This window comes from Schistocerca cancellata, chromosome 4 (genome assembly GCF_023864275.1).
Source record: "Schistocerca cancellata isolate TAMUIC-IGC-003103 chromosome 4, iqSchCanc2.1, whole genome shotgun sequence".
Classification (NCBI taxonomy): Eukaryota; Metazoa; Arthropoda; class Insecta; order Orthoptera; family Acrididae; genus Schistocerca; species Schistocerca cancellata.
Genome location: NC_064629.1, coordinates 121,333,886 through 121,348,402, shown reverse-complemented (window position 1 = coordinate 121,348,402; position 14,517 = coordinate 121,333,886). Strand labels below are relative to the sequence as shown.

The 14,517-nt window shown below is 43.9% G+C and overlaps 1 long non-coding RNA gene across 3 annotated transcripts in view; it reads left to right on the top strand.

Annotated features, from left to right (window-relative positions):
* Positions 1–2,258: 2,258 nt before the first annotated feature.
* Positions 2,259–14,517, top strand: part of LOC126184937 (uncharacterized) — a 33,684-nt gene continuing 21,425 nt past the window's right edge. For 2 of the 3 annotated variants that reach the window (XR_007536908.1, XR_007536909.1), the window contains exons 1-3: positions 2,259–2,766; positions 5,054–5,140; positions 5,332–5,501. This is a non-coding gene — a long non-coding RNA (uncharacterized LOC126184937). Of the gene's footprint in view, positions 2,767–5,053; positions 5,141–5,331; positions 5,542–14,517 lie in introns of all 3 variants that reach the window. The other variant, XR_007536910.1, reaches the window with a different exon arrangement.

Sequence of the window (14,517 nt, the reverse complement as noted above, 5' to 3'; positions counted from 1 at the left end):
AGCTGTGTGTGTTAAGCTTTGACGAAATGAATGTGGACAGTCGCATAGCCTACGACCAAGAAACTGACACCATATACGGACCACATAGCCAGGTACAGGTTGTTATGGCACGTGGTTTGTGTGGAACCTGGAAGCAGCCCGTATATTATAACTTTGATACTACGATGAATCGGAATTTACTGTCAGTATCGTCAGAGAGACGCAGAAAGTGGGATTTGTCGTAGATGGTATAGTGTCTCATTTTGGGGGTAAAAATGAGAAAGTGTGGAAGGAATTCCACATCGACTACACAAACACGTGCTTCACCAACCCAGATGATGAAACGAAACGTGTTTGGGTATTTGCTGATGTACCACATATGGTGAAACTTCTCAGAAACCACCTTTCAGATGATGGTTTCTCATTAAGTGACGGAAGAACGATAAGAAAGCGCGTAATCGAGCAGCTATCTTCGAAAGATAGTGGAGAACTGAAACTGTGCCCTAAGCTTACTGCTCATCATCTGACAGTTTGTGGAAGAGATCGACAGCGCGTTCATCTTGCTTGCCAACTCTTTTCCAACACTGTATCAGAAGCAATTTCTTTTGTAATGCCTGAAGAAAAAGACACGGCAGAATTCTTCGAATTGGTGAACGACACTTTTGATGTTATGAATTCGAGGGTACCTGTCGGCAAACGACCAATTTCAAGTGCTTTTGAATTGTGTAAGGAGACGCAAGAGGAAGTTCTTGGCAGATTCTACTCCGTCTGTGAAAAAATGAGAGTGGGAAATCATAAAACTTTACGTCCTTTCCAAAAGGGATTACTCACCTCGATTCGGTCACTGCTGGGTTGTTTTTCGGCTTTAAAACATGGCCACGGTTTGAAGTATGTATTGACCTCAAGTTTCAACCAAGACTGCCTTGAAAACTTATTTTCCCAGATAAGAGCAGTTGGCAGAGCCTATGATCATCCCTTACCAGTGGAATTTAAAAGCCGTTTGCGTATTTTAGTTATGAACAAAAGTGTTGCTGACATTCAGTTACGCAGTTCTTGTCCAGCTTCAGCGGAAACTGATACAAATTATTTGACTTCCAACCTGTTTACAGGACTTGTGCCGGGCATTGAGGAAGCATTGTCAATGATAGAAGGTGATCATCAAATGAGGGACATTACACTACATGACTTAATTGTTCCACCTTTGATAGAAGATTCAGAGTGTTCTCTAGAAGGTCTCCGTTACATCGCTGGATATATTGCCTCCAGGTGCGTCTCCATTGACAAATCACTTGGTCATCCTAGTGGTAAGACACTCGAAGTGTCGAAAGACCGTGCAAGTTCTGGGGGGATTGAGAAACTGTCTCGTGGTGGCTTAATCATCCCTTCAGATGAGTGGTTTGATGTTGTTAAGCAGTTAGAGGTGCTTTTTTTTTATTTTCATGGCAGCAGTCTGTGTAAAGACGGCAATGTGATCAGAAACCTGACGCGACTTTTATTTGGGAAGTTTCCAACTATTCCTCAAGAGGTCATCACAGTGTACGCTAAAACCAGAACCTTCATCCGGATAAGGCACTTCGACACAGCTGCAAAGGCACAGAGGGCCAAACAGCAGCAGCAGAAAGCAGCACACAGGTGGAGAGTTTCTGCAGTCCCCTCCAGATCTGATTAAGGTATTTAAATTCTTCTTAAAATTTTTGAATGTGAGTTCATTAAACCGGGCTTCTGTATCATTATGTGTAGTAATGTCTCAACTAACTAGACGTACGGTTGCTGCTTAATACCTGCATGAAAAAGATGGTACACACTATTGCCGACTGTGATGCACAAAATGTGTTTGGTAAACTGAAAGCTCTTGTTATTGTTGCGTTTCCAGTACTATTAAAAATTGTAAAATATATAAAAACGGACTGAAGCATACCAGATTGTTGTTATCTAACAAAAAATATTGAGTAATAGAATATAAATTGAAGGGGAGCCACAAATCTGTAGTTTTACTTTTGTCATTACCAGAGAGACAGTATAAGAGTTTCACAGTCGTAGCAGGTATTAACATTCAGTCCCTGTATTGGTAAGCTTCGATCGAATTCATAATTCATTATATTGCCCTTCACTTTTCGTAAATTAATGTTAGTTTAAGCGCAATAGTGCCGTATGCGAACGTCTCGCGCTGCTGACGCTTCTCGCGAGGCCAACGAGAAATCTCGTTGGCCTCGGCTTCTCGACAGTGACGTCACACGGAAGCGCCCGATCGCTGCCGAACACATTGGCCCAACCTTCTATGTAGCAACCTTGGCTTCATTGGTATCGATTTAACATGTCGTCTTGACGTCCTAGCGTAGCCACATCTCTGACAAAAACATAGCAAAACCAAAATTATACACGAAGACGAAGCTGTAACTCTATTGTTTCAAACTAGTGTGTAGATAGTAGATACTAATTTGTGTGGGCGCGCGACTAAGTACTAAGTGGTCATGTTTCCAGTGGCTGAAGACCTCGCTGTAATTGTCCTGGGTATAGACTGTGTAGAAGCACATCGTACAGCATAAGCTCGATTTCAATTCGATTTCTCAGTTTCCGACGCTATCGTGCCATAATTGGTGAATTTCGTGTTTCTACTTCCTTACTGTGCAAATATGTAGTATGAATGCTGCGGCACATTAAAGATCATAATATGTTCTAAAGGCGAAAGGAAGTTTTCACTGTCATTCACCAGAAAGCAGAAAAATCAGGACGAGTAATTGTTGGAGTTAGAAATTGAAATGTACTGTACATTTCAAATTCTGTGAGGTAAGTAAGTTGATCGGCTAAAATGATTGCAGCCAGAATATCGTATTTTTTTTATAAAATTTATACGCATATGATTTTTTTAAGCCTCACTTTGAAGACTCTCAGTTCGAAATGAAGAGAGATGAATGTTTTCCAGCAGACATGCTTTTGACACAAATAATGTTTTCATTAGAATTTATGGTGTTGTTCATCTTTTGTTACAATCACATGCGTGTTAGTCTGTGATGGTACCAAATTAATATTTTAGGCTATAGACATAATCTCAAAGGTACAATCGTCCCAACAACTGTGACTTTTGTATTCAAGCTGCAAGGTGTACTCAAAGTTTGTTGTAAATAATGCATTGCAGATCAAAAGGAACACTGATGTATATAATTACAATACCAGAAGGAAGTATTGCATTAATTACTATACATTAACGTTCTCTTTAGCACAAAAAAGGGGTACACAATTCTGCCACCAAAATTTTTGACCACTTACTTCATGATATAAAATTTCTGCCAGGCAGCAAAGCTAAATTTGAAAACAGAGAAAGTTTCTCCTTGGCAACCCCATCTACACTGTAGAACAATCTCTGTAACTGTAATGTGTAAAAAATTGATGGATAGGAATTACCAACTCACATTTGTTTACCTTTTTTATTTTTGTAATTAAAAAACATAAAATAAAAACAAAAGACCTGAAAAGGTTTGGAATGTAACCATATGTGCAAATTATTTTGTATTGTGAATATAAAATGACTTTTACCCCATCTTTATGATCTAGCATGCAAAATGAGCCATGGAACTAACCAACTATAAACTGCAGATTCAGTTTCAAAGCTGTGTGCAAATTAGTGGCTACTTTGTCATGTAACTATCACGTGAAAGGGTACACAGCTGTGCTGTGTGCAGCTTAAGATTAAAATTATATTTATCATTGGGAAAGCTTCTTAAAATTTATCTCTTGTTTTAAAATTTTGTGTTGTTAAGTAATGGTGTTCTTCGGCTTTATTTCCATCCACAAAAGTGCGTAATGTTGAAACTTGTGAAACGCAAAAGGAGACATGCCGTCCAACTGAAGGTACTACTGCAAATTTGCAATTTCAAAAGAAGTAGCTGAAATAGAAGGTAAGGGTTTATAAGACGGTCATTGTTGACATAAAGAAAATTCACTAGGCCTATTTCGCATTAACCACAAGTATCATTAGGCTGTAAATGTGATGAGACATTAAGTGTAAGAATCTGTGTCCCTGAAGAGACTTCTGCAAGGCTTTTATGTATCAGCTTTATACAACATTCTTACAGCACAGTTTTGCAGAATGAACTATTTTTAGACCTCGATGCTATTTACTGCCTCAGGTTATGCCCTCAGGCTCAGGTGCTGATATCGTTGGTGGTAATAGTGTTTGTAATTTGGGTCACTCACTTTAGACATTGTTTGTATGCTACATGCCACAATAGTAAGTAGTCTGTCTTGAAACAAGACTGCATTTCAAGAAATCGTACAATTGAATCTGGTACCTGTTAGATTTGTTGTACACATTACTAATGTGTTCTGTCTTAACAACTATAACACTATGGCAATACAGTGCTTCTCTTAAAACAATTTTATGCCTATAGGCTTAATTAAAAATAAAGCTGCTCGTAGGGGTTCTGCTATTGTTGGGAACAGCCTCTACGTAATGCAAACATGTATGATAGAGATTGTTAGCCTAGTTATGGACGAGTAGGAAGTGAATACCGAGAGCTGCTGTGTTTTTTGCAGATTATGGCTGATGGATTCACATTTGTATTTAGAATTAGTGCTGTGTATGGTTGGAGATTTAATATTATTTTTCTTTTTTTGTCAGTCATGGATATGATACAGAAATCTACTACGAGGTCATTGCTTGTTGTCTCCAATCAAGTTCCTACTTTGGACTGATGGCAAACTGGGTTTTTGTGTGTGTGTGTGTGTGTGTGTGTGTGTGTGTGTGTGTGTGTGTGTGTGTGTGTGTGTGTGTGTGTGTGTGTGTTTTTTACTTGTCTTGTGGTCAGCATTTGAGCTATATATGCATTGCAAAATTTACAATATCAATAACTTTTGCATTTATTTATTTATTTATTTATTTGGTTGTGTTGAATGACAGGAATTTTATGTGCTTAATTTTTTGATTAATAATTGTTGTGGAATGTTGATATTATTCTTATTGTTACATATTAAGTTTGTCCACCACTCAAAATACTGTTCTTCCTGTATGTGTCCCATTAGTTTAATTCTATTGCTGCAGTTAAATATTTCACATGTTATTCATGTTTGTTTGCAGGTGGAATGAGTGACGACATGGTTACGATATTGTATATAGTTGAAACAGGGTTGTCTCCCATCTTGATGGTATCATGGGTCAAAGCAGGTAGGTGGAATTGGAACTTTCACTTTTACCAGTATACTCTTTATAATAATATAAACAGTATGTTCCTTTATATAGTCTGATTGTATTTTAGTCATATTTTGTGCATCGTTTGATTAGTTAAAAGTAATGCTATGTTCTGTCAAGCAATCACTGCCTGCGCATAGCTCATGCCACATGCTGTGCTGCTGCAGCAACCGGCCCAGCGTGGTCCGTGCTAACTCAACCACATCTCACCGTCGCCACGCCATCCACTGGGTGTCCGTGCTGACACCGCTGACTCCATTGTGGTGGTTGACATGCACCATGTTGCTGACCTTGCCAACATTGCTGCAACTCTCCACCCAGTGCTGGAAAGGCAAATGTAAGTGTCGTGCACACTTGCATCGTACTGTAATTCTTTGGTAAGCTGCTGTCGCTGGACATCATCCCAATTAGGTTTTTTTTTGTAGTTCTGTGCCGAGACCTTATTTTCTTTTGTAACACATTTGATGTCTAGAATGTTTGGCCTTATATTTTGTAATCATGCCTGACACGCGCTCATGGTGAATTGACTACAGGAATGACAAGAAGCCACTGGTGATGGTAATGCTGAGCTAGGGACTGATGGCCTTTGTAGTCTGGTCCCTTCAACCCCCACAAACTGACCAACCAGTGCCGAGGTAGATTGTTGAATCCTGCCTAGTTGTCAAAGCCGGGGTGTCTAGGAAACTAACTTCTTGGGTCACTAGACAACATTTCAATCACATAGTATTAAAGAGTTTTATTATGAAATGAGTTGATGACAGTACTTAACTTTGAGAATGACATAAGTGTGTCACAAGCAAAGGGCAACAGACAAAATAAACAATGTCCTTCAGTATATACAGTTCTAATACAAGCAAAGTAATAATGTTTGTAAGTCACTGGTTTTGAAGTGCCTATTCTTGATGCTGCTGTAGAACTGGTTCGTGATCAGTTGACACGGCGCTTATGTCCTCTTTGCATAGAGGGCACTGACATTGCATTGTTGTCCTGGAGAGGGGTCAGTCAGCGTGCGATTGGCTGACTTCTTCACAGCGCCCTCTGCTCTCTCGTTTAGAACTGGCGTGCCAACGCTTGACTTAACACCGCAACGTAGATAATGCCACCTTTGTACAAGGACAGGTTAATGAATTGTTACTACAGAAAATAAAGCTACAGGAACAGATTGCTAACCTGGCACATCAATGTGAACGCAAAACTATACAGGCAGCAAGCCAAACTACTGCAGGCACTTCTAGAGCCACTGCAATGGAAACTGTGGCATGTGTACCAAATGTTACTAGTACCCTTCCTTTTCGGGAAAACCCAGCGAAAGTGTCACCACCTTTATGAAAAATGTCCACAACGTGGGGCTCACTTGCTCCTGGCATGATAGTTTTTTACTAAATGTTACAAGATTAAAACTCTTGGGCGATGCCTCTACTTTTGTAGTCGGTTGATGCCTTGCAAGATGTGCAGTCTCTGATGTCCTAGTGAAGCTGTTAGTAGAGCAGTACTCAAATAAGAGGCGTCAGTTATTACTGAGACCCGGTTGTCCTCTCTTGGCCAGAAAACTCGTCAAGATTTTGAGGCTTTTGCTGATAGAACGCAAACTTTGTCTTGCGTTGGGCAAAGATACTACTCAGAATGAGGTTCTAATTGAAGAAGCTGAAGCAAGAGCTATTGATGTATTTATTCAAGGAATAAATCTGCAGTTTGGGACTGAGGTTAAGGTGGCATCCGCCACCTCATTACATGAAGCCATGAGACTGGCTCCACTGCAGAGGAAGGGGGTAATTTTTTTTCAGCCCCTGTGCACAATAGTACGCAGTGCTACATTTTTGTAAATGATACAAACTGTCAGCAGTGGGAAAAACGGATCCACATGGTTGAGCACTGTCATGCTCCTTGTTGTACAGAATGTCGTACAATAGGGCATGCGATTGATGACTGCCTGCAGAGTTTTCCACAGTGGACGGCACTGCAGAGTAATAGGCAGAACGAGAGGTCACTGGGGAGAAATTCAGACACACTGTGGTGAAACAAGCATGGGGCAGCCCCTGCTACCCACCCTCGCCCCTACAAGAACAACTAACCCAGTGAGAAATGAAGAAATCAATGAGGTAGCAAACATAGTCTTAGAAGGCAAGCTTAGAGGAATGACTAGCAAACTGTTAATGGGTGAGGGGGCTCCAGTTAGTGTTTTATTTGTTTCACAAAATAAACATGTGCTTAAGCCACCGCATAGTAACAGAAGTAATTTAGGTGAGGAGATAATAGATTCTGCCAATACCTGTGTGGGAGATATACATATTGATGGAAGAAAGTATGAATTCAGTATATGGAAGTGGTGAGCAAACACAGACGAGGTTGTGATGTAATTTTAGGGAAAGACTTCCGGAACCATTTTCAGGCAGTGATAGGTTATAAGACACACACTTTGCAATTCATTGAGGCAGTTCACTGTTGTGACAGTAAGTGCACACCTCAGTCACAAGAAACCTGCTGTGTGCCGCCTCCTCTGCAGGTTCCAATAGAACCACATAAATGGTCATTAAAAACTAGTACCTCTGTCAGTATCAGCGAAGGTACAGGAAGAGTTCTCTGAATTGCTATCAAAACTTGGATACCCTGAGATCGGACTTTCTGGTTGATTCTGTTCAGCCAGAATGGTGTTCTAAACCGGCTGCAATTTTGTGTCAAAAGAAGCATAAGTAAAGCAGAAGCAGTAGTAAAGAGGATTTGAGTTTGTGTGTGTTGATAATATTGGTCAGAGAGATGTAGCAATCCCACATGGGACTATATTAGTTAGTGAAGAGGAAGTAACTTAAGAAGTTGTTCAATGTGAGAAACACTTTAAGCAGAGTAGAAGCAGTTGCCAGTGAGAAAGGTTTGTGCAATTATGCCTTTATTGAGGAATCAGTTAAGAGAGAAGTTCCTACCTCTACCTGAGTCAGAAGAGAATGTTTTGTACCCGGTTCTGGAGGAATATGCATAGCTATTCAAGCAATGGCAGTATTTGTCACCAACTGACTTTGTACAGCACAAAATCTCCACAGAAGATGCTAGACAGATCACTCAAAAACCTTTTATCTATGATGTGTTGTTGAGTAAACTATTCAGCTACAGCTGGCTGCAAGGATAATTCAACCCTCTCTGATTGTAGTGGTCACAAAGAGGTCAGTCAGTGGAGAAAAAAAAATCATTTGTGTGGTAATATGAGAGCAGTAAATATGGTCATGACCCCGACACTTAAGGTTTACTCTTTATTGATGAAACTGCCAGTATTTTACTCCCCATGACATTCACTCAGGTTACCACCAAATTGCGACTGCACCACAAGATTGACCAAAGACAGCTTTTGTGGTTCCTTCCAGACACTGTGAGTTTCTCTGTGTGCCTTTTGATGTGCCACTTTTCAAAGATTTGTCAACTTGTTACTGAGAGGTCTGTGTGTCTTGTGTATTTAAATGATATAATATTTTTTTTCAAGAACAATTTAGGAGCATGTGGAGAGGTTAAAGAGTATGTTGTCCATGCTGCAAAGTGCCCATTTAAGCCAGAAGACATAAAACTGTTCTTTTGCAAAGTCACAGGTGCAGTACCTGGGATATATTATTAGTACAAGAGTTCAGGCAGATCTAGTACTAACAAAGCAGTTCAGATTTTTTCAGTGGCCACTAATGTTAAGGAGTTAGTCACTTCTTGGTGTAGCTAACTACAATCATTGTTTTGTGAAAGATTATCCTATAGTGGCTAAACCTGTGACAAAGTTGTTGAAGAAAGATGCTGTGTTTGAGTGGACAGAAGATTGTGAGGTAGCCATGAGAAAAATTTAGGGTGTTTTGACAAATTTGTGTTCGCTAGTCTCCTTTATTCTTTATACTCCATCTCTCTTATCTCGGGGTAGGCCACTGTGTCTGTTTTTCCATGGAACCTATTTCCATCAATTGTACATCCCTGACCTACGAGGCCATTTACTCCACAAAAAGGATGACCTGAGTGGAGAGATAGCTAGAGGCGGTGTAGGTATTTTTGTCAGAACCGACTACCACTTCTTGCCTATCTCACTTAATGATGACTTTACAAGCAGTTGCTGCATCAGTGCACTTGCATAGTTGCTAAATGCAGGACAGAGCACTCACTTCTGTACAGCAACTGGATCGTTCTCTGCCATTGATCTCTCACTTTGCTCTCCAGCTCTTGCTAACACTTTTCAATGAGAAGTGGTCAATGACTTGCACAGAAGTGATCAATTCCTGATCTGGATTCACCTGCCAGATGGGGTGGAACCCAAAAGGAAACCACAACAAAGGGTGCTCGGTAGAGCCAACTGGACACTTCATAGTCGCTTGGCCCAGTTAGAATATTGTGTGAATGTCGAGGCTTGGGTGGATAATATTACCAAAATGATCCACCATGCTGCTGCAGCATCCATTCCACAGTCCACGGGACAACAGAAGGGGCAACCTCTCCCTTGGTGGAGTGCCGACTGCAATCGAGACCAGCTCTGCATAGGTTAAAGTGTTGGCCAACTGCAGAGAATCTTGCAGCCTTTCGGGTGGCGAGGGCAAAGTGACACTGAATTATTCGAGAGAGCAAGAAGAGGTCATGGCAACAGTTTCTCAACACCATTAATCATTCCACTAAAAGTTCTGTTGTATGGGAGACCATCAGTAATAGTTCTGGGAGAGAAGGGAGGTGCCACATGGCTGCTGTAATGGGTAACAGCACACTCCAAACCAATCTGCCATTGCCCAGACTATGGAGGCATATTTTGCCACAGTTACTGCAACAGCCAGTTGGGAGCCAGGTTTCCAGCACCATAGAGTGATTGCTGGGAGGTGTAGTTTGGACTTCTGGTCCACCTCTGAAGAAGATTAAAACTGCCACATTTTCCATGTGGGAGCTGGGTTCTGCATTGTCTGTGGCTCGTGACACATCCCCTGGTCACAACAGGATCCATTATAGTATGCTATGGCACCTCATAAAGTGAAAGAGAGATATACACCTCGCACTTTTTAATGCCATTTGGAAGTCAGATCACTTTACCAACTCTGGCATGAGGCAATTTTAATTTCTCTTTTTAAAACCTGAGAAAGACATTACATGCCCAAGTAGTTACCGTAGTCTTGCCCTCACTATCTGCGTGGGGAAGACCTTGGTGCAGGTCGTCAACTTCCTCCTTGTCTAGATCTTAGAATCCATGATACTCCTTAGTTGCTTTCAGTCTGGATTCATGAGGTATTGCTCTACCTTTGATAACCGTGCCCTCCTGGAGGCTTTCCTATGCCGGCATCACCTTCAAGGAATATTTTCTGGTATCGAGAAGGCCTACGATACTACTTGAGGCATCTTATCCTGACCCCCTGTGGGTCCAGGGATTAGAAGATGCCCAAGGTATTCCTGCCTGTTGTAAGAGGCAACTAAAAGGAGTCTCCCACATTTCGGCCTTTATGTGATGGTCCCCAATTTTTCAAAATTTTCCCGAAGAGCGAGCCAATTGGGGAAGGGCGCCTTACATGGTGCATTGTGCCTTGAGATCTTTAGCCCACTTTCTCATCGTTGCATTGTAGTCCAGCTCGTTCTCCATCTCTTGGACAAGGACACCTTCCTGGGTGCGTTTTCCACCATGCGCTATTGTAGTCTCTCTTTCTGCACTGACGATGACCATGGACTTCTTTGCACCTCATATCCAGCACAGTAGCCAGTCCGTTGTGTTGGGGCCACCATGTACTCTGTTGGTTGTAGCCACCTGACAACACAGGGATTGTTGTGCTGATGCCTGCGCCGTTAACTCCCCACGTATTCCAAGGAGTAGATGCCCATCACCCTGGGGCATTGGGACTCTTAGCAAAGGTTATCCTGCCAGGTGGCTTTTGTTGTGGCTGGGTAGTGCCCGTGGGGAGGCCCCCTGGTCGGAGTGGGTGGCACGAGGGCAGATGACGCGTTCCATGTCATCACTTGCTGGTGATCAGACACCAGCAGTCTCCAAGCATCCCAAGTCCCAGTACAATGCAAGAAAGTATGACTGTAAATCATTCCCCTCCCTGGCCACCCCATGGGAGGAATGCCAGGCTAAGGGTGGCAGCGAACCTTATTCACCCCAATACCTCATATGTATGAGAACTGATGGGGACTCCTTTTCTTCGATGAAGCCACAATTTTTGGAGAGCATTTAGAGGACAAGTTTGGAGAGGTAGAGGGCTTGTCCAAAATGTGCTCTGGGTCAGTCTTGATAAAAACAGCATCCTCTGCCCAGTCATGGGCTTTACTCAGTTGTAACAAGTTGGGATGTTTCTGTTACCATCACACCACATAAGAACTTACATATGGCCCAGGATATTATATCCCACAGGGACCTTCTTTTACAGTCTGATAGTGAGCTGCGTGCTAATTTAGAGCGGTGAGGTGTTCATTTCGTGCGGCATGTCCATCGTGTTCCGAGGGATAATCAGGTTGCCACTGGTGCCTACATCTTGGCCTTTGAGGGTGACACGTTACCCGTGAAGGTCAAGGTGATGGTCTACTGCTGTGATGTCAAGCCATATATCCTTTCCCCGATGCAGTGCTTTAAGTGCTGGAAGGTCGGTCATATGTCTTCCCACTGTACTTCCAGTATCATATGTCAAAATAGTGGACGTCCATCACATCTCAATACTCCATGTGCCCCACCTCCCATCTGTGACAGCTGCAGAGAGCATCATTCACCTTGCTCCCCAGACTGCAGGATTGTACAGAAAGAGAGGAAAATCATGAAATACAAGACCTTGGACCTACTGACCTACATTGAGGCTAAGAGATAATATGAGTGCCTTCAGAGCCAGAAGGCTACACCTGCTCCCTTGATGATGGTGGTGGGGGGGGGGAGGGCAATTCCCCCTGTTGCACCACCTACCTCGGGAGCATGCCCCCCCCCCCCCCCTCCCCCAACATCAGGGACACCAGTCCCCACTTCCCAGCTGGAGAAGTCTTCTTCACCTCCTCTCGCCAGGAATGGATCCCTTCGGTCACTCCCTTCACAGGTTTCTGCTAGTGGGAAAGATGACGCCCACCATTGACTGAAGTGCTCAAAAGCAGCTGGCCATAGGGCTTCATGACCCTCCTCAGGCCCAGACTGAATCAGTGAAGCCCTCCCAGCCAGAGAAACCCAAGGAGCAGCAAGAAAAGTCCAAAAAGGAGACCCCTAAGACCAAGGAAACTACAGTGGCACCCACACCTCCTTTTCCTACAAGCTCTGTGTCTGGGGATGAGGTGGAGATTCTGGTGTCTGAGGAGGATCTAGATCTTGAGCGGCAGCAGGTGACCCTGAGGCGTAAACTGCCTCATTGAATGTTCCATGCCTTCCCAGTCTCACGATGTCATCCTCCAGTGGAATTGCAGTGGTTTTTTCCACTGCCTGGCTGAGCTACGGCAACTGTTGAGCTTTGCACCTGGTTTCTGCATTGCCCTCCAGGGAACCTGGTTCCCGGCAATGCGGACCCCTGCCCTCTGTGGCTATGAGGGATATTACAGGAACCCTAGCAACTATAATAGTGTCAGGTGGAGTTTGCGTTTACGTCCTAAACTCAGTATGTAGTGCAACTGTGCCCTTTCGAACCCCTCTTGAAGCTGTGGCTGTCAGAATAAGGATGACGCAGGCAGTGACTGTCTGCAATGTATATCTTCCTCCACATGGTGCAGTACCCCTGAATGTTCTGCCTTGGCAAATGGCTGGTTCCCCTTATTCCGCCAAGCTACACTACGTCAGCGATTGCTGTGCAAACAAGTTCTCCTCTTATGTGTACACCATCATTACCCTACAATGCAAACCAAACATGGGGGTTACACTCGTCTGGTGTGAGACATTCCCTTGGGGGGGGGGGGGGTCATCCACTGGGGGCCGAACTGCACAATAACTCCGGGTTCGGTATGGGGCGGTGGAGGGGTGAAGTGGACTGTGGTAGTCATCGTGGGGTTGCGGACCATTGCGGCTGTGGCGGGGACGGAGCCTCTCCGTCGTTTCTAGGTCCCCAATTAACATAACATAACCTTTGAATGTATTGGCTGCACTGATTGATCAACACCCTAAACCTTTCCTACTTTTGGGAGAGTTTAACACCCATAACCCCTTGTGGGGTGGCGCTGTGATTACTGGCTGAGGCAGATATGCCAAAACTTCAATGTCTCAGTTCGACATCTGCCTCTTAAATACTGAGGCCACCACACATTTCAGTGCGGCTCATGGCAGTTGCCATTGATTTATCCATTTGCAGCCCAGGACTTCTCCCATCTCTCCACTGGAGAGCACATGACAACCTGTGTGGTAGTGACTCCTTCCCCATCTTCTTGTCACTGCCCTTGCATCAGGCCCATGGACGCTTGCCCAGATGTGCTTTAAACAAGGCAGACTGGGAAATTTTCACCTTTGCGGTCACCGTTGACTCTCCCCCCACATGGTAACATCGATGTGATGGTTGAGCAGTTGATCAAAACAATCATTAATGTGGAAAAAATGCTATCCCTCATTCTTTAGGGTGCCCCTGCCAAAAGGCAGTCCCTTGGAGGTCACTGGAAGTCGCCAAGGCAATTAAGGAGTGTCGGTGAGCTCTACAGTGGCATAAGTGGCACCCTTCGCTGGAGCACCTCGTTGCCTTTAAGCGGCACCGTGCCCGCGTTCGTCAGCTTATCATAAGACGGAAGCAGGAGTGTTGGGAGAGATTGTCTCGAATGTTGGATGCCATATGTCACCTTCCCAAGTCTGGATGAAGATCAGATGTCTTTGGGTACAGACCCCAGCAGGTGTTCCTGGCATTAGCATCAATGGCGTGTTGTCTACTGACGCAAATGCGATTGCTGAGCACTTTGTGGAGCACTATGCTTGAGCTTCTGCATCGGAGAACTACCCTGTAGCCTTTCGATCTTCAAACGGTGGATGGAAAAGAAAGTCCTCTCATTTGCTACATGCCACAGTGAACCCTATAATGCCCCATTTACAGAGTGGGAGCTCCTCAGTGCCCTTGCACATTGCCCCAACACAGATCCTGGGCCAGCTCGGATCCACAGCCATATGGTTAAACATCACCCATCTGACTACAAGCGACATCTCATCATCATCATCATCATCTTCAACTGGATCTGGTACAATGGCATCTTTCCATTGCAGTGGCAGGAGAGCACCATCGTTCCGAGCACCATCGTTCCTGTGCTTAAACCCAGTAAAAAACCGCTTGATATGGATAGCTATTGGCCCGTCAGCCTCACCAATGTTTGTTGTAAGTTGCTGTGTCGGCAGTTGGATCGGGTCGGGTCGGGTCGGGTCGGGTCGGGTCAGGTCAGGTCCTAGAGTCACGTGGCCTAGTGGCTCCATGTCAGGGCGGCTTCCGCTAGGGTTGCTC